The following is a 20,578-nucleotide window of genomic DNA, read 5'->3' as shown; positions in this document are numbered from 1 at the left end:
TACATATTAGAAAAAATGCCACTAATAGCTTGACAAAATTTTAAAACATAGCAACAAATCCTAAACTGCATTTCTAAAATTATTTTAATTGAATATGTCTATCTTGTATGAGCCATTTTAAAAGCTTCTACTCTTAAAACAAGTGGAAAATTATGATCTGCTAAAAAAAAAGTAAATAATCAGTGAATTTCTTCATGATGATGTAAGCTCAAGGTATCACTTGAGCTACAAATCTGGATACTCTGCTACCTACACATGCCTCTAAGACCTAAGAAGAGTTCAGGAAGAAATTATAATTATCCACAACTTATATTTATGTATGTTATAACTTTTTGTCTTTTATGAGAAACTCTGTTCAAAAAGTGTGTTTGACGTTCTGGTAATTTACATTTGATTAAAAATTCATCTCTTCCCAGCATCTGAAGATGTTAATGGGAAGAGAAATTCAAGTGTACTGTAAAAATTTTTGATGAGAACAATCTCCTAATATTAAAACAGACCCCTAACTTTTTGCAATGTCATATTCTAAAAATTGCAAGGGGTGAGGATTCAGTGTGATTTTGGATATCTCTGTACACAGCTGACTAAAACATTCGTTAAGTCAAGCAGCAGAGCAAGAGAACAAGCTTAACTTTTCAAACAAGGTTATGAGTGTAGTCTGCCAAACTCCAGGTCCCACAAGGTCTGAGTTTCTCAGGAACCAAGCCAACCTTGAAACTACTGTAGTAGTACAAGTGCAGCTGTATTTTGAACTTAAATCAGTATCATGGCTTAACACATACCAGCAAGCAGGGAAGAAATGATGGAAGTAGAGTCTGTCATGAGCTGAACAAGCTTCATTCTGCCAGACGAGAACTAACGAGTTTACACTGCGACTGAGGAAGGAGTCTCGTAATAGTTTCTTATAAATATTCAATAGACCCACCATGGCAGCAGCTCCAAACAGAGGGAAGGGTGAAGGTCTCTTAAAGAGCAGCTCAAAGCCTAAAGCAGCCAGTTCTGACTGGAACCTTATGCTGAACCAATGCCAGCTGACAAGGGCATCACCTTCTATTGATGCTGAAAATGATGACTTGGTTCAAAAATTGTTTCGTTTTGCTGCCACAAATTTAACAGCTCAGGCTTTGTCCCCATGAGATGAGTAAAACATGCTCATTAGGTAACCTGCTTCCAGAGAGACAGGATTTTAAACAAAGGCTAAGCACCTTTATTTTAATATTACAAATATGTCTTCAAGGTGCTTTAATGCAGACCAGTTGTTGAGGTGCAAACTGAGCAGAGCTCTCCCAGTCCCACAACTGCCACAGGACATGTTCTCCACAGGAGCACTGCTCTGATGGAAGTTACAGGTAACACGAAGTATGTCCACAAAAGCACTGAGCAGACATACAGCTCAATACATTATCACAGCAATTCTGAGGCTCTTCAAAAGTGTGCACAAATAAAAGCAAATTTTCACTTTGTTCATCCAGTCTAGCTAGCAGGACAATTAAGAATTATTTTAGCAACTTCTTTCAGCTTGTCCAAAATATTTACTGCACATTGTTTTCATCTTCCTAGTTACAGACATGCCAATGTCAGACAATATCTGTTACAATCAACTTGGATTTTCTATTCCTACCAGCTGTCTTAAGTCTAACCAATAAAGAAATATTGAACAAAAAATGGTATGAGAGTATCCAAATGGCACAAAGATAAGCAGGCAGTTATTTCTTACTCTGAATGCAGTAACAAGAACTCCAGAGGCCAAAATGTTCCAGCTGAGCTAACTATGGCTTCCTGCTGCTGTTACCAACACAGTACTGTAGAAAAGTAATTGCAAATATTATTCACAAAGAACAAAATAGAAGCAAACAAGATAATGGAAGAAACATGTATCTCCTGGCAAAAACAAAAACTCATTAGAAGATTATGTTCAATGTAAATCAATATGCTTTGAAGCCAGCTGTATAAAGTGACAGTGGAAGCATTAAATTTGAATAAACCTCTTAAAATTCTTTACTGCACTAATGACAGAAGTTTGACCTTAAATGTTAATTTAAATAGACACAAGCAAGTTGGTTAAAATCACAAATTGCGGTCTCATAAATGCAGCTGCTAACGGTGCCCTCGGAGCTGCAGCCAAATCCCAGCCTGACTCAGCTCTGTCCATCCAGCTCCCCTTCACAGCCAGCACTGGAAAAGGGAGAGCCACTGGTGCCTTATCCCCACTGGTGAGAGACATAAAGGGATATTGTCTTGCAACCTTGGAACTACTTTCTGGTTTTTGCACAATAGACACAGAACAGCTGAGACTGGAAATACCCTTGGATATCACCTGGCAACTCCTACTCAAAGCAGAGTCAATTGGAGCAAGTTGCTCAGGATCCTTTCCAGTCAGGTTTTGAGAATCTTCAGGAACATGATCTCTGCAATCTCTGGCCAACTTGCTCCAGCATTCAGTTCACACTTAAAAGCAAATTTTTCTTCAGTTTTGATTGAAATAAGACTCCCCCCACTTTGCACCTGTCAGCATATGACACTGTGCTGCCTGTTGTAATATTCTTGATCAGCACAAGCTGCTTAAATCAATGAGCTCCAAAAATGACAATGAGATGTATAACCATGAAATTTATTGACCATGCCTGCATGCATTAGTAATCACACAGTATGGCCTCTGGGTCCAATAATGCAGAGAGTTGGATTCCTTCATCTTCCAATGACTGCTCTGAATTCCCCAGTCACACAAGGACACACAAAACAAGAACACTTTTTTTTAGTCCTAGATATTACACCTACTTTAAACTAGTTGGATTTTGTCTTGTACATTCTTGGTAAGTTTCTCTCAATTTCATAGTATCAAAGGTATTTTAAATATTTAGTTTCTCAGATAATCTACTATTAATACTCCTTGCCTCAAAAAATATTATCAAAACCCAGTTATTCTGAGGGGGATCTGTGAGAAACTTGTATGAACTCAATGCTCTTGAGATTTCTATCAGAAATCAGTCACTTGATTTCATGTGAAATGACAAGCATGCACAAACATATTTTTTTGTTCTCTATTACAAAGTCTCAAGTGACATTTGCTGTAAGAAGGACAACGTTAACAGCCAGTGAAATGTGAAAGGTTTCCCAAGGAGAAGTCAATTCTGTTCATGCTTCCACTCTTAAAGCACTTAGGTAATTCAGGTGTACCCAATCACCACACCTGGCTGAAGAAGAGGGAAATAAATATCAGGTGTTAATCACTAATACTAAAATTGTGGAACTGTTGAATTTGTGCATAATGCCTTTCTCATTCTATATTGTCTAGAAGAAAATGCCTTGAGAAATTTTTCCCCAATAGAATTTTCCAACTTGCTGTAAATGTTTCAAATCAGGGCAGCTACTGAATCTCTTATTTTAGAGTACAAGACTGATAATTAAGTCAGCCTATTTCAGGGTCTTCCCCCTCCCCCGGCTTCTCCATTACAGCTATTTTCATTCTGGACTCTGCACACTGTGCACCTGTAATCTGTATCTACATTGTATTAGTAGGATCCTCTTAATTAGATTTAATTTCTTCAAGTGAGGAAAAAAGTGACATGCTAAGCCTGCCAGTTCTTTGAAGAATGTCCTAGAAGGTCAAATGTGTGTATATAAGGGCTTTGTGATCCGTTTGACACAAGGAAGGTAAGGTTGGTCAACATTTCAGATGCCTTCAGTAATGAAAAGCAAAGTAACTGGTATTGATTCCATCCACATCAATCTCAAAATGGTAAACAAAATAATTATATCCTCTGAATAGCAGCCTCATAGGTACATGCAGATATACTTAACAGATTACAGACAGAAGACAGCTCATTTAAATCAGACATCATGTGCAATTCCAGTTTTCTTAGTTGAACTACAATGTAGACATTAAAGCTTCTGAAACCTCTACATGCCTTATCCCTATGTAATTAAACAAAATCAGAAACTCTGAGATCAGTACTTTTCCTACAGATTACAGCTCCACAGTTTGTCTGTTTCTGAAACAACAGCAATACCTATATTAGTATTTTTGAAGCTTTTACCGTTCTAAAATGTGTTGGTTTAGCACATCAACAAAAAAATAATTTTTAAAATGTTAAAATATCCCTGTCTCCTGTGTAAGACCAGATGCTTTCCCCTAGACTTCAACCCCTCTTCACAAGAAATAATTGTGCTTATCCTGTAATTCTTATTAGTCTTTCCCTGGTTTTGAGGCACCATGACAAACTATACCCTGCATTACTTTAACTACTCAAGGGCTAAAAGGCTTCTATCTCAGGCCTTGTTTTCTGCATCACTGGTGGAATCCCACAGTTCAATCCCATACACACCAAATCCCTGCCCAACAGCTCCTCTTCCCACCTGCATTACTGCGACAGACACAGCTGCATTTGGCACCTGTTAAGGTCTTTCACTACCAGGATCAGTAGCCAATTTCCTTGGCTAAACATTGCACCTTCAAAACACAGCTATATTTACTCATTATTGCACAAGTAGTAAGCCTGTAGTACAAAAAATTAAAATCTATAATAAACCAATACATAGTCTTATTCATGCTTAAAATGTCTATTGCAAATTACAGGACTTCTCTCAGCCCAATTCTGTGTTTTCTGAAGGTAATATTACATAGAAAGGCTGCTGCATTTTAACATGAGTCACTGTAGTTCTTGAAATAGTGATACATAAAATGATGTAAAAAAATTACAGAATCTATACCTTAGATTTCCATAAAAAATAGATTTTTCTGCATTGCCCCCCTGCCTTGGTTGTATCTTGAATGCATTTCAGAACATTTAACTTGTGAAACTTTAAAGATCCTCCTAATCCCTTGTGGCATAGAGAATGACCTTCTACTTCTTTCTACATTCAGATGCATAATGCAAAGCGATTTTTTCATTTAGGACACATAAATGGTTAATCCAAAAGAAAGGGAGCAAATACAAGGTCAAAACAAGATGGGAAAGTAAAACACCTTGTAGGGCAGAGCTTAAGACACTGACAGTTCTCTTGGCCAATGTTAAGGTTACCAACATCACACTCCTACAGAGAGGGAAATGAGAAGAATTTGCTAAATATAGCTATAAGTGGTTGGAAGGATGCCTATCCTTATTTGTGCATTCATCTGTTTAATTGTGGGCAATATAGTCCACTAGACAGCCTGAAGCAAGTGTGGCTGTTCAATATTCTCTGAATTATACAACCTCAATTGGAAATTGGACTTAATTACACAGTTTGCATCAGTATAAATGGCAACTTTGTATTTTGAAACTCCTTAAAAGCTGTATGTACCACAATTATTTTCTCAGGTTTTGGGGATGTACTAAATGCCTTCAAAACTGTGCAGCTTTAAACAAGGATGGTGAGAAAGGCCATGGAATTCTTGTGTTTATTGTATGACCCTGTCTTTCAAATCCAAAAGTAAACAAATACATATGCTGACACTAAAAATCAAGTTTTATACTCAGAGCTTCTTTAAGTTTGGTAGTAGTCTGTGGAGATTGACATTTTTCTTAAACTCATCTGTAAGTGCATTTTTAAAATAGCTGCAATAATTTAAATATACACGTCAATAGATCTTACCAAATTAATCCATCTGTATTTGAAAATAAAGCTGTAACAATCACACAAACATGAAAGAAACAAGTCAAGGAAGTTTATACACCTGTGATCTAAGCTTTCAAAAGGATTCCTAAACCCTTGGTTTCAGTGACAATATTGTAAAGATATATAAAGGAATTCAATAGGCATTAGGGGCCTAATTCCCTTTAAGAGTTTGGGTCTAAATTCCTAACAGATCACTGAAAGTCTGAGCCAAAGTATAAGTTTATAAAGTATAAGATTATTTATATATATAACTGATATTCTCTTATGTTCCTTTTATATATGTTACAAGCTTCAGTTTAACATTAATTCTTCAGAACCTTAAATACTAAGGTTCCTAAAAATCAGAGTTACCATACTGCTTCTCTGCTTCTAAAACAGTGGAAAGTGGTTTGTGGGACCATAAATGAAATGAGCTGATTGTTTCCTAGTCTAGATAGATGACCATGGGTTAGGATTCAGAAATCCCACCATCAGCATAGCAAGTAGTCTGTAAAAACTGAAGACTGTTTATCACCTACAGGAACACAGCACAGTGAAACACAGGAAAAAAAATGTGGGAACCTACAGAGGTTTCAAATTTATAGATTGAACAATTCAATAATCCTCCATCGTCACAGCACATTAAAAACAGCCCCTTCCCTCCAGCTCTAAAATACTGCTTCAGGAGAGGGAACACGGTTTTGACTTCCATTATCCTCCAGCCTGCAGCAAGGAAGTGCCTTGGTCCTGAATCAGAACCCACAGGAATTTAGCAAGTGCTATTTCTGCTTGTAGTAAAATCTTCAATATGTAATTTACATCTTGATATGTCATCATTTCCTGGTATTTAACTTAGTAACAGCTTCTCCAAAGTAGAGATTTTATTACATAAATTATGGAAGTAGCAGACTGGGTGTAGTGGAGACAGCATAAATTTCTGAATCAATACAAAATATGTCCCCAGTAGTAGTTGTTATTCTATGCAGGTATGTTATTGATTACAGTCATAATGGTCTCACTTTAGTTGCTATCAATAACTCACTACTTGTATTGTCACACTGAATTAAAAAAGAACCAGTCTAAAAATATGAGGAGAAGTTATACCAGCATGGCATGACCCCAGCCTGTGGTGCAAAGAAGCAAAACACTGCCAGTTGAAGTTTTCAAGGATTTGTGTTTGAGACTTCACTTGACATTACATTGATAAGATAAATTCACGTGATCTTTATTCAGGACAAAAGAATATGTGTCTTAAACATTCCAGAAAACTTTCAAATGTATGGATCCTGCATACACTAAGAGTTTTCAATACCTTGAGACCATTAGAATACAGGTACTGTTACACAAAACTGAACCAAAGTTTTATGAGTGGTTATTGACCTTCTACTGCTGAACATGACTGAAGCTTCCTTGCATCAGATTATGAATTGTAGAAGGAATGTTAGATTATTTCAGCTTTTTAAATTCCTAATTTTGGAAAACAGTCTCCATAAAATACCCATATTTGCTACTGAGCAGAGAGGTGGTCACAAAGTGCCAATTAGAAGACTTGATTCAACCTCACAGACTGGATCAGCCTCCAGAGAAGTCTGTCTGTACCCACTGTTTAAATCCACAGCCACAAGTGGCTGCCCTCTCTCAATCAGGCATCAAACCAACATGCCTGAAGTTATTGTAGCTACCCCAGCTTAAGTGATCTCACACCTGAGATTCTCCTTCCCCAAGACAGTTGGCACTTTATGAACCATATTTTAAGTCCCACTGCAATTTGCTTTCCTCTGGGCAATCTCTGCAAGCTTTGCTACTCTGCATACTGTTAAAAAGATTATAGTTTTCCCCTTTAAAACCTGCAAAAATTAGACTATCCAATATCATTATATCCATTCAGCTCTCATCAAGCTGTGAATCCAGTAGCCATGGACACTGGTGATAGTGAAACATCACAATACAGTTTCTCACCAACAGGATACTCCAGTAAAGAAGTCTGTGCCATCACTTCTATCACTGGTCTGAATAGCAGTTACTAAAAATTTTATCACTACATAACCCAAATTAAACAGAGAACATTTACTGTAACAAGAAGGTTCCATGGAGGTATTCTAACTCATGGGTAGAATTTCCACCACCAGAGCAGATGAAGAAGAGGCAGTTAAATAAGTGGAAACAGTAGGTCTAGTTTCACTGACTTTACATTGCAATCAACGTAGATAAATTAATAAAAGACTTCTCCATACAGGAACAAGTTAGGGCAACATTTTTCTGTACAAAAAACCCCCATGATCATTCTTTTTATGAGAGCAGAAATAAGAGGGGAAGGTAACTAAGCTTAGAGCATAAAAAAGGCATTTGTGATATACAAAGCCCAGCTCCTGTAAAACTACTGCTCAGCACCTCAATCAGTCAATATCACTTCACCTGTAAGAATTCTTATACAGATTATTCACCAGGTAGTTCCAGCTATTTCCAACCAGAATGCAGGTCTTGGCACCAATCCCCTGAAAAGTCCACTCACAAGGATAACAGTGCAAAGGAAGCACTGATGCATAATTCTAGACTCCAAATTACTAGGTTCTGAAAAGACAAGGAAAATACTAAATATTTTGAGATTGCTCTAATGACAGAATGTCAGAACCTACCCCAAACTGATTTACTCACTTCTTCCCTCTCACTTGCTTGCAATGTTTAAGCTGTAATTCAATAATGCATTTCAGAAGACAGAAAATGCTTCACAACTCTTAAATAAACCATAAGCAGCTAAACAGTACCTGGTCTGGAGGACAAAGGCCTGTTGCTAAGACATTAGATTTCAAGTTTCCAATGGCTTATGACAGCAGTAACAAGGCAAACAAAATAAATAATAAAAATGAAACTGTCAAAGATACCTTGACAGTGTCCTTTTAATTTTCAGCCAACTTGAGATGTCACGTAAGCACTGAAGCAGCAAAGAGGTGATACTGCTTAGATAGCAAAATCTCAATTCCTCCCTGACCTACAAATCAGAAGCTCATAGATTAGTGGTGCACTGGTGTCTATCTGCACGGTATCTCATGGAAACCCTGTCGCAGCTCCTGAAACAAAATGCATGTGCTCTGAGATGCAGAAAAAGCAGAACTATAAATAACAGCAACTGAAGCATGCACAGAAGATTTTGACAACCCAGTCAAGGACCTTATGGAACAAAAATCCCAAATTGTCTAAGAAAACCATCATATCTGAAGAGATGAAGCATACTGCATGCAGCTCAAGAACAGAAAGGTCTTCCCAGTGAAACATAAACTGGAGAGCGAGACAGAGGCACAACCCTGCCCATATGTTCTCAATGGATTTCAGTACCTTGAAATACTGCCAGCAGCAGCATCACCACTATGCAAGAGGTGGATGAGAACGACCTTCTTGGACCCCTTAGTCTGGAACCTGTGATCTGAATATTACAATTTTACTCTTTCTAAATATATAGTCAAAATATGTATTTGACTACAGTCAAAAATCACTCAACTTATCTCATGGTAATTAACATCAGTTGATTATACAGAGCATTAAGACTTGCAGAATCAAACCAAGATAGCTTTCACATAAATGTTTATCAAGATGGAACAAAACCCATGTACCTACAAAGCAAAGTATTTATAAATGTGTGTATATATATATATATATACACACATACAAATGCAGTGTCAATTTTTACAGAATTGGATAAAGTAACCTGTTACAAAATATTTAAATATGCCACCCATATACACATTCCTACTGGGTATCTTACACATTTTTTAATCCACAAGATTAACTGATATTCCAAGAAATGCATTTGTTTTGGTGGGTCAAAATGTCAGACTACCCTGAAACAGGGGCTATCAATGAGTTTCATCAGGACTCCAAAATATTGTTTGATCACTGTAAATAAATTAATGAGTAATAGATGCTGTCCACTTACTATTAAATGATTAGCCATTTACAGACAACACACCAAATGCTACTTGAAATTGTGAATGCCAGAGGGTTGACTGTCAGGCTTTCAAAACATTGGATATTACTAAATTAAGCTGTCTGTTCTTAGAATGTTGACAAAACCAGTCAGAAAAAGAACTGGATTTACTAGAATTAGCTATTTCTCTTAAATACTGCTTAAAACAAATGTGACCTAAGCTAATGGAGAAGATGTAGACTCTAGAAGCTCAGCAGACTGCACCAGAAGTAGCTTTTCAGTTTGTTTTGGAGTGCCTGTGAAATGCAAGGATAGGAGTGAAAAGGACAAACAGGGAACACTTGCACTGCAGTTTTCTGGGGTTGGCTTTGTTTTACACAAGTTAGCTGAAGGAAATAAAAGCCACTTCATTATCTAAGGTGATTGTTTCTTTACTCAGATGCTCAAAGGTGGTTACCTGCTTTGCTTCAGCTCACAGGTAGATCACATCCTACCTGAAATTTAAGAAAATCTCCCTGTTCTTATTTTAATGCTTAAACCCATGAAACCTCTAATGCCCTTCTGTGAAGAAAATATGTTTGTCAAGTTACATGTATACCCTAAATGTCTTGAATTATGGAAAGAACTTTTTTTTCTAGAAATAGGTGGATTTTAATCTTTGCTAATTTCCAGGAGATACACATGAAGTCTGAATAAGGAAACTGCATGCAACACACGTGAAATTCCTTCCCTATCCATACTGGTGTAACCCTAGAGTTGGCCTTTTCCTCCTTATTCTGTAGACACAGCCAAGAAAGTAAAAGAAATGACCCAAGTGCTTTGAAGGTAACTATGATGGCCATTAGGATGCCCCCACACCTGACAGAATACTCTCATACTCTGGTTAAACTAGAAACACACAAGCCAAATGTAAAATCACACTTAGCTGCTACAGCATTTGTTTACAATGTCTGTGTCAATGATTTATACTCACACAATAAAATATTAAGAGCAACAAACTATAAACCTGGCAGCACAAGAATTCTAACAGGTTTTCCTTGCAGTGTATCAATTCTGACACTACCCAAGATCCACCAAAAGCACTGCAGATATAATGTGTTGCATTACATAAAATCAAGTACAGAAGCTTAGTTTTATATAACTGTAATATGCATACAGATGGTCTTCAAGACAAGATATCTAATCTAAACTACAGTTTGTACAAAATTTGAAGTATAAGCAAGAGGCAAGAATTTTGCCATTTCTAGTACAGTGTCCTATCTCAATAAAATGGGAAACTCCCTTTATTTGTAGCTCTTGTTGGTTCTTCCAATATTAAAAACTTTCTGATACTGAAATCAATTGCAGAGACTTTGAATTTAAGACATGAAATTCAAAGAAGGGAATTATTTGTTAGCCAAATAGAACATCAAAACTATGGTTATATAAATTGAAATTCAGTTATTTGACTGCAACTATGGCACAATAATAAAACAAAGCAAGTCCACTTTATAAAGATCACCAATGTCATATAAAATGCAAACTATGATCTGTGAACAATGCACAAGGATGAACCATGCAGTCAAACTATTGTTCTTGCCTTCCTAATGCATTCCTTTGGCCAAGCAATGGGAAGATAAACCCATTTGCCTAATGGAGGATATAATTTAAATATTTCAGACCAGAACTGACAAAGATGCTGCTTAAAATAAAAGAATCATCCATCCAAATATCTAGCAGGATAAAGACCCCAGCATAGTTCACAACTTATTTTTTCTATACAAACTCCAAACTCTCCAGCCCCTGCAGTTACTTTAGTCACTGTGCATATCCTGTATTACTTTATTACAACAAACCTTTTCCTTTTTTTCCATAAGAGATTTAATACAAGGCTGCATATTTTCTCTTTTGCAGTGCCTTGCAGTATTTCTAAAAATCACTAAAATTTCAGATTTTACTACTGCACCATGCAGTGCTACACAATTTTGTAAACAAAATATGTCTAAATTTATAGAGCCTTAAAGGACTAGTGTATTCAGCAGATTGCAGTACTTTATCCACAGGAAGTTACAATCAGGCAATGTCAATATTCTGTCATTTAGAGGCAGGATTTTTTACCATAAAGCATTCCCATTAATACAAATCAGGAGAGCTGTTTCCCGCCTGCCCCCCGCAAAACTTGTATTTAGGGTTTAAGTTATTGGTACGATAAAGGTCTTCACTTGATAAAAAAAATCTGCTTAGGGTTTTGTTTTTTAACATGCTATGAATCACGTTTTGCATTGTGACCTACCTAAAGGCACAACAGCACAGCGTAACAAGCAAAGTGCATGTTTTAAGAATTCCCCCTTTCACATACACAAACAAGTGCCTACATGAAAGAAAAAGAGAAAAAGCAAGAAAGACAGTCTTTACTATTTCATATTCACTAGACGTGAACATTTCAAAGAGTTTTTCAACTTCTACAAACGTCAGATTTTAACCGTGGACCTCAATGCTGCAGGGAAAGCGAAAATTAAAAAAAAATAACCCCTAACTCTGGCTTTTAAGTCTGTAATGGATGTCGCGTGTGTGAAAAAAATAGGTTAATTTTGTTTGGTCTTTGCTACAAAGAGACTCATCTCCTATGCATGCCACAAATAACCTGAGCAATGACTTCCCTCCATGACACGAGCTGCCCATCATATTGCAGGATTATTACAATGTTGGTTTGTTTAGGGCTTGCTTGTGTGTGTGGCTTGCGTATGTAATTCGGGCATTCGCATACATCAACTCCTCGTTGCGCATCTCACAATAAACTGATGAACGCTGTTAAACCTGAACCAGCAACCTTTAGCAAACAAAGAAGTCTAGCCCGGAATCGTGATGCAAAATCACCCCAAAACGTACTACACCCTGCAAGAACCTCACAGAAAATAGCCCGGCAACCTCATTCATTCCCCCCCAGCCCAGCGATCTCTGCTGCTCACCATCTCCGTCTTATTTCTCTGTCCTCAGCTTATTTTCCTTGCTGCTACTGGCTTCAAGGAGGCGGCGTACAATAAAAAAAAAAAAGAAAAAAATGTTAAAAAAAAAATAAAAAGGGGAAACCCCCCAACTCTTCAATAAACCGCTGGGCAGCCGCTGGGCAGCATTTCAGCCTCTTGTCTTCCTCTCGCGCTCCCCGCGCAGGAGCCGCTCCCGCCGTGCCCGCCCCGCGGGTGCCCGTCCGTCCCCCGCGCGTTCCCCGGGAGAGCGGCCGGGCTGCACCAGCTCCTCCCGCCTGCTCACCCACCGAGGCAGCCGAGTAGTCGGAGCCGGGCTGATTTTCCCCTCCCACCTCCACATTCCTATTTACAAAGGGTATCCAAGACCATCTTTATCCAACGGGGGGGGGGGGAGGTGGGGGAGGAAGGAGGGGGAGGTGGAAGTACTCATTAACCCTTTTCTTGCATTTACCTTTTCTACTGAGATATTTAGAGCACACAGGGGAATTCCCCTTCTCTACAGAGCACATGGACTCGTTGCCATCGGGCCCGCGGGGTCCCCGCTCCCGCACTCCGGCTTGGCCGCTGACGGTGCCGCTCCAGCAAAAAGGTCCAAGGGCACGGCTAGAAAACGCGGGCCCTCCCCAAACTACTGCTCGGAAAACAACCGGAGCGGCCCGCGGGGAGACGGGAGCGCACTGCCCGGCCCAGACCATGATGCCACCGCCCGCCCACCTCTCTATTTATTTGCTTATTTTTTCCAAGCGGGGCACATTCCTCAACACTCGCACCTGGGGGCAAGAGGGCGGGAGGCGTGAGGGGGCGTGAGGGGGCGCGCGCCGTGCACGCCCCGCTACCGCGCGCCGCCCGCCTGCGGCCGCACGCGAACCGGCGCGCGCGCCTCCCGCGCCGCGAATTTTCCCATTGGGCGGCACCGCTGCCATCGCGCTCGGCAACCGGAGCGCCATTGGCGAGGCCCCGCCCCGCCGCCGCGCGGTGCCGGCCGCGCCACGCGCCATTGGCCCGCGGGCCTGTCCGTCAGACGCGGTGGCTCCGCCCCGGAGGGCGTGGCCGGAGGAGCGGCCACAGGCGCGGGGCGGGAGCGCGCTGTCAGCTCCTGCACGGGAACGCGCCCCCGCTCCGCTGCGCCGCTGGAGGCTTTCCGCGCTCGGGAGTGAACGGCGCCTTGCACAGCTGTTGGCCCGGGGGTGGCGGGCCCAGCTGGTGGCTGACATGCTGCGGCTGAGGGCCCGTCAGGTGTAGGCAGCCAGGTAATGCTGGCACGCGATCCGCATGGGTTTGTCTAGCTTGACCTTCTCACCGTTTGGTCTGTGCGCTGCCATCCTCGCCTCTCGGCTTTGTCTTGGGTAACCTGAATAGCTTGAGCTTCCTATGCCGCTATTTTATATCGTGTTATCCCCTTCATTAATGTTCCTCCTTTGAATAATTTCCTGTGGTTTTCCTCCCTCCCTAACCGTGGGAGCCAGAAGTGGTGCAGCATTCCAGTGTCCCTGTGCTGTGGACAAAGACAGTGTCACTCCCCTGTCTCCCCTATATATTATGTATTTTATACAGGAAATCGTTAGAGTAGTCCAGTTTGCCAAAGTATTACCCTGAGAGGTCACACTGAAATAGTAACAACTAAATACTTTTTTGAGGTACTTTTTGCCATTCTTGCCCCATCCCCGCATTCTTTATTTCCAGATGCATTTCCTCACATTTTATTATATTAAAAATGCAATTTACTGGACTGGGATGACTTATTGGGCCCATCAGATGATTTTGTAACCAGTTGTGAATTACTCACTCATTTATTAGGCTACAAAATCTACTAATAAATATCTTGCATCATCTAGACAATAGGTAGAGATAATCAAACTGGATCTGGGCAAAAACCCATCTCTAGAAAACTGTCAGGGTCCATGATGTCTCCCCTTTAAACTTGATTTTTTAAACCTCTCAGGGAAAAGATATTTAATCCATCTAAGTGTGCTTTATGCATTCCAAATAATGTGCATTCCAGCACTCTGTTCTCTTCCAGAACAAACTCTTTAAACAAATGTCAGGACTATTCCTCTTTTAGCTTTTGAAACCAACTCAGGACAATTCTACAATCCTTTCATTAAGCTTCTGCTTGTATTTTAGCCTCCTCCAAGAGAGTTTCTGCCCTGACAGTACCACTCTCTTCAAGTGGATGCAGAATCAGAGCCTGGGATCAGTCTATTCAAGTTTGACAAACAATGGGAGCTATACACTGATCCCCAAGGACAGGGTCTAGCAGGGGCAACAATAACCAAGCTGGTTTAGGCAGAACAAAAAGTAGACACAAGAATAAAAGGAAGAGTCAAAATGGCCATCAAATCCACTATTCACAGATTCTTGCAGTGTACTCTTTTTGTGCAGCCTCCTAAAAAGCTTTTTAAATGACTCTGAACTTATTCTTACTTCCCATATGTATTAAAAATAGAAAAAAAAATCAGTAAAAAGCACCATTCCGTTTTAAACCTATGGACACTTTCTTTTTCCCATAGACGTGACTGCTGCTGAAGGTATGCAGATTATCATCTACAGATTTTAAATGAGAATCGAGCCTAGAAGCTAAACAGTCTTTGGTCACAGTGATGAGTCTGTAAGACTCAAACAGAGTGCCAAAAAGAACAATACATTACATTTAATGTGCATGCATTTTACCAATTTCAGTGTAACAGAGATTTGTATAATTTGTCTATTTAGTCACCAGATAACTGCTTTAAATAACAACTCTGTACCTGAAAACATTAATACATTCTATGTTTATATGTCTCAAGGTAATAACTGCAATCTATTATTGTGTTTCAGAAGCAGGAGTACAAAGAATGATGATCATACACTCACCCAGTAATTTTCATCAGTAGACCTCAAGAGACCTTGCAAAGGTCAATGTGATCATCCCATAGTTGATGATGGAGAAGGAAAGCATAGAGGTGAACTTGCACAATGTCAAATGCCAGAGCAGTGCTAAACAGTTGACTTCAGGTTTTCTGTATCCAGAATAAAAGGTTTTGCCTGACAAGCCACCTAACACATCCATATACCCCTGGGAATTCTTTTAATTACTGTTTCACATCTTGTGTGTATTGTGTTTATCAGTGTTAGAACCTGGAAGAGCACTCCAGGCTTTTATGGTATTTCCTTACAGGCTTCACTATAAAACATTTTGTAATTTACAGGCCCTACTGAAACCCTCTATTGCCACCCATGAAAAAAAAAAGTTTGAGATTTTGTTTGAAAAATGAAATAATAATATTTCAGTAGGACAAAAAGGTGACACAGATCCAATCCTAACCCAAATCTGCAGATCTAGGTAAAATTACTTAATGTTTGGTTATCTGTTCTGATCATGCTGTGCTAATAAGTGAAAGCAAATTTGATGCTGTCACTTGTGTTTTCCTCAATCCTCAGGAAAGCTGTGCTGGCTGGAATTCATCCCATTGCAGGCTCAGGGCTCAGTGACTTTGGGGCCTTCCTGGAAGCAGAGTCTCGGCTGAAGGAGGTCAGGGGAGCAGCATCCCTCACAGGGGCCTTGTTCTGAGGGGTCAGGAGCTGCATCCAAACCCTCTGAGATTGTCAGCAGCATGGGAGTATCTGTCCTCAGAGGTATGAGCACTTTGACGCTCACATCAGTAATATTATTATTTCACACCTTCACAGAATCACAGAATCAGCAAGGTGAGGAGAGACCTTTAAGATCATGAAGTCCAACCTCATTAACCACTGTAACCTCTATAAACCACTAAACCACATTATCAGATTTAAACACCTCCAAGGATGGCGGCTCTGCCACCTCCCTGGGCAATCTGTTCCAAAAATTTTCTAGTGCCCGATTTTCTCGTCTCAGCTTGAAACCAGCTACGCCGGCAGCACGCTGAGGCAGCCAAGAAGCAGCTGAGGCCCTGGGAGAGGACTCCCCAATGCGCTGGGGGATGCCGAGCGCTGTGGCACCGGCCCCTCGCACACGCCCCACGGAGCTGCAGGGCCCTGGGCTAGGGGTACAGAGAAGGTGTCGGTGTCGGTACTGGCGGGCCCTGGGCTAGGGGCACAGGGAAGGTGTCCGTGCCGGTGCAGGCGGGCCGCGGGCTGGGGGCACAGGGAAGGTTTCGGTGCCGGTACCGGCGGGCCCCCACAGGGAAGGTGTCGGTACCGGCAGCACCGGCGGGAGGAGGAGCCGGGCCCGGCCCCCGGAGGGGCGGCGCTGGTCGGCCCGGCCGCCCTCCGGAAGCGGCGCGGGGGACGGGCAGTGCGGCGGCCGTGGGTGAGTGAGGGAGGCGCGGGAGGGAGTGAGGAACCGGGGGTCACCGTGGCTGCAGGGCGGGCTCGGCCACAGCCCGGGGCCGCCTCAGCTGGCACCACCCTCCGGGAGCTGCCGGGCTCCTGGTCTGGGGGCTGTGTGTGCCGTTCCTGGCCACCGCCACAGCCCCGGCCCTCCCCGCCAAGGAAGGTGCTGCTCCTGAGCGCCATTTGCTTAAGGTTTTTATCCTGAATTTATCCAGCAGCACCTCTGGGGATATTTTCAGGTGTCAGTTGGCACCTGTTTTCCTTGGTTATGCGATGGCATTTCATTCCTGCGTGGGTGGTGGCTGGATGGTATTTGCGTCACGTATAGGAGTAATTGTAAGTGTACAAGAGTAATAAAGTAATTTTTAAATTAAGTTTTAATATGTAGTGACCCTTTGAGGTCAAGAAATAGTCATAGTTAGACAGTGAAAACTACTAATGTCTTTTGGGGGTTCCTCTCTGAAGAAAACCTAAGAAATGTACAAGCTAAAAATACAGCTTTTATCTAAGGAACAGGCCCTGCAAAAGGCTCTGAGTCTGCAGATCCGCTGCTGATCGTGCTCTTAAGAAACTGGGGCAAAGGCTGTTTTACTCCATTTTTGTAATTGTTTCTGAAACACGATGTGGTGAAAGGTTATGTTTATTGGCGTTTGTTTCTCATGGGAGCTGTACAGTGGACCTAATCTAGTAAAATGCCAGAGAGAAATCAAGCAGCTGAAAATAAAATTAGTACTTCCATTAAACTTGGGAGTGCCATTCACCTTACATGTTATTTTCTGTGTTTCTTAAGTGTTGTACTTTTGCTTTGCTGTCTTTTGTAGGGAAGATGACTCTTCACCTTGGTAGGGTTACAAAGCTTGGGTTACTTATAAATGCTCTTCATAGGGAACAACCTGGAAGTCATGAAATTATAGATCCATCTATTCCACTTCAACTGTAGTTCTTAGTATTGCTGCTGTGGAGCATGTGCTACACAAGGGAAGTGCAAAAATGAAACAGTAAAATGCTGTAAAAATGCAGCCAGGAGACACTTTTCTCTCTACATAGAACTAGCAGATTCCAGTGAATAATGGTTTTTAGCTGTGTTTTAGACTGCACCTAAACAATAGTTTTGGATGAGTTGAGAAGCACTTGAGATCACTGTGGTAACTGACAGATGTTATTTATGATGCTTCATTTGTGAATATGAAATACATAACAAATGGCTTCCTTTTTCAAAGCCTGCTACTGGGAGTTCCTAAGGATAAAATAGTTTTATGCCAAATTGTGAACTGATTGCTTCTAATCAACCAAATGATGTTAGAACCCTGTGAAGAGAACATACACAATCTATCATGTTTGGTTCTCCTGAAAGTCCCTCTAAATGCTACCTTATGCTGGCATGTATCCACTTGGGCTTTTAACAGATCCTTCAAATGAGCAAAACAACACACTGTGCTGTCTGACAGAGTACTGTAGCACAGAACAAGAGTGTTAGTTACTTTAATGTCATTTCCAAATTAGCGGTGCCATTTGGAGCAGAACGCTTAATTACAGGATGTTTGTGGTTCTTGACAAGCTGGTTTGTGTGTATTAGGCATAAGTTGGACAGCAAACTAGAAACATTACAGAAATAGGAGATTGTTGCTATCATGTCATCCTTGGTAACTGTTGTTTTATTGAGTAGGAATAAGCAAACTAGAATTTATGAAAGCTCATTATCCAGAGAGCAGTCTTCACTGTCTCCAACCTAGAGCACAGGATTTCTCCCCCCTTCCTGCAGACCTTGTTGCATAGTGTGTGTATTCTGGCCTGTATTCTCCTCAAAAAGAAAATCAGAAAGCAAGTGTTGTACCACAACTTAGCCTTTTCTATTTGAACTCTTTAAACTATGGCACCTCCTTCATTTCTATGGATGGTTCTGAAAACACATTTTCTGCAGAAATGGAGATTGAAAATCAGGTTTTGATCTAGCTTTGGACTTGCTGTAGGATCAAGTTGCAAGTGGAAGTCAGTGCTGGCCTAATCTTTTTCACCTTCTCCTCTCCTTGGTCTGTGGGACTCAGCTGAGTTGAGCACATGTGCTTTGCAGCCCCAGCTCTGTGCAGTGTGCTCATCTCATCCCCGTGCCTGCAGCAGCAGCTTTTATGTGAGTATGAGCTTGGCAGAATGGTACCTGCATGAAGACTTCTTCATTGAATGTTTCTGCATTTACAACATCTATGACAGCCTCTCGTCAGTTTTTTTTCCTCTTAGTGTTTTGTTAATTACTGTAAATTTCAGAATACCCAAATTTGAGTCTGACTTTCATTATGCTTCTATTTAAGAATTTAAGGGTAATATCCACAACAGGTGTTTCAAATGCAATGTCAGCTTTAATCAAAGAAGGTACCAAAATACATTGCTTGCCTCCTTTGCCAGTTAAGTGTTGCTGCTGTTTGAAAGGGGTAGCTCTGTTTTATCTGCCTTAAACACTTCTGTCTAAAAAAAAAAAAAAAAAGGTGGAGCCTGAGATAAAAAATGCTGGTTTGGTATTTGGGGTTAATAAAAGCATAAATGTAAATTAAAGAACTGTAATAACATAAGCAAGGTTCATGGGGTGACAAAAAGCATTCTGTCAAAGCAGCAGTACCTAATCATAATGACTGGGGATTCTGGAAAGGTACTGAAGTGTTCAAAATACTTGTCCTTCTAGATAATTGTGATGAGTATTGCAAACTTATTATGCAGCTGTTTTCTGACTGGCAGTTTTTGTTTAATCTTTATGCTGGCCAGTAACTTGCATGAACAGCTGGACCTACTTGATTATTTGAAGGGAACTGAATAAATCAGGCAATGGAGCCTGAAACCTGTTTATTAAAATATTGGTTTTATGAGTGATTAATTGCAAACAGTTTTCTATCAAGTAATCCATTTAATTATCTGGCAAGGCACCTAGCAGCCATATCTCCATAGTCAGCAAGAGTACTCAGTGACAGTTGTCATTAAAATTGTATTTTATATCCCTGCTTTCACCAAGTGAGCTTCTTTGCACTTTGCCAAAAATAAAAGTTTTTAGGATTCCCTGGCATGCTCCCAGTAGTGCTGTAGATGGGAACCTCTAAACCCATAGATTTGAAGGTGATCTCTTCTGAGCTGTGAGTGTTGTTTCTGAAATACTCTGTGTGTAGAAGATCCAAGTCTTCCAGTACTGGCAGTTCAAGTCCAGTATGATGGCAGTCTACTGAAAATTCAGCAATAGAAGTCTGAGAAGGGGCATATCACCTTCTCAAAAGTGGTTAGATTTTCTCTATAAAGCTGGCTATGGTCTTTTTAAAGACCTGACTAGCAAATCAGTTATCCAAAATTTAGGACTGCATCTTCATTTTATGATGAATTTCTAAGGCAGTTATTTCAGGACTGACTTGACAGAGGCAAAGAAAGCCACCAGTGTGTTATTGGGTAACTGTTTAACACAGAATAGTTGGGATAGCTCTGCTACTGCTGCTTTCAGCTCATGGATTATGAGTCAACTTGGGAGGGAAATTCCTTTTGTCAGTGAACAGAATTTAACATACTTTGAGGTATATTTATATATATACAGACGCACACACGCTCCTGTGCACTAATTTTCTTGTCAAGCATGTCAGGAGTGTTGCACCTCTTTTTGAGTTATTTCATGTCCTGCAGCAGAAGAGTCTCTTTGCAGGATATTGGGCTGCAAGACTGAACTTGTGCTCTGACAATAACAGCAGGCTGCTTGTGGTGCTGAACTGTGACTTAACAGGAGCTAGCAGCTATGGGCAAGCTGGTCATTTAATAATAAAATCTATATAAAATAAATGCTTCACTTGCAGCGTAG

General features: G+C 40.7%; 2 protein-coding genes across 21 annotated transcripts in view; one reads left to right on the top strand and one right to left on the bottom strand.

The window, feature by feature from the left end:
* The window catches only part of ARVCF (ARVCF delta catenin family member), a 247,366-nt gene extending 234,432 nt beyond the window's left edge, over positions 1-12,934 (bottom strand). For 14 of the 18 annotated variants that reach the window (XM_077187727.1, XM_077187743.1, XM_077187725.1 and 11 more), the window contains exon 1: positions 12,448-12,740. The gene's annotated coding sequence lies outside the window, so the exon portion shown is untranslated. The other 4 variants (XM_077187730.1, XM_077187728.1, XM_077187729.1 and 1 more) reach the window with 4 other exon arrangements.
* A 615-nt stretch (positions 12,935-13,549) lies between these two features.
* Positions 13,550-20,578, top strand: part of TANGO2 (transport and golgi organization 2 homolog) — a 28,181-nt gene continuing 21,152 nt past the window's right edge. Inside the window, exons 1-2 of one of the 3 annotated variants that reach the window (XM_054645654.2) lie at positions 13,550-13,715; positions 15,886-16,080. The gene's annotated coding sequence lies outside the window, so the exon portion shown is untranslated. Of the gene's footprint in view, positions 13,716-15,885; positions 16,081-16,590; positions 16,736-18,864; positions 18,887-20,578 lie in introns of those variants that run through there. The other 2 variants (XM_054645653.2, XM_077188078.1) reach the window with 2 other exon arrangements.

The sequence above is a fragment of the Agelaius phoeniceus genome, chromosome 18, assembly GCF_051311805.1.
Source record: "Agelaius phoeniceus isolate bAgePho1 chromosome 18, bAgePho1.hap1, whole genome shotgun sequence".
NCBI lineage: Eukaryota > Metazoa > Chordata > Aves > Passeriformes > Icteridae > Agelaius > Agelaius phoeniceus.
This window is presented reverse-complemented; position numbering and strand designations above follow the sequence as displayed.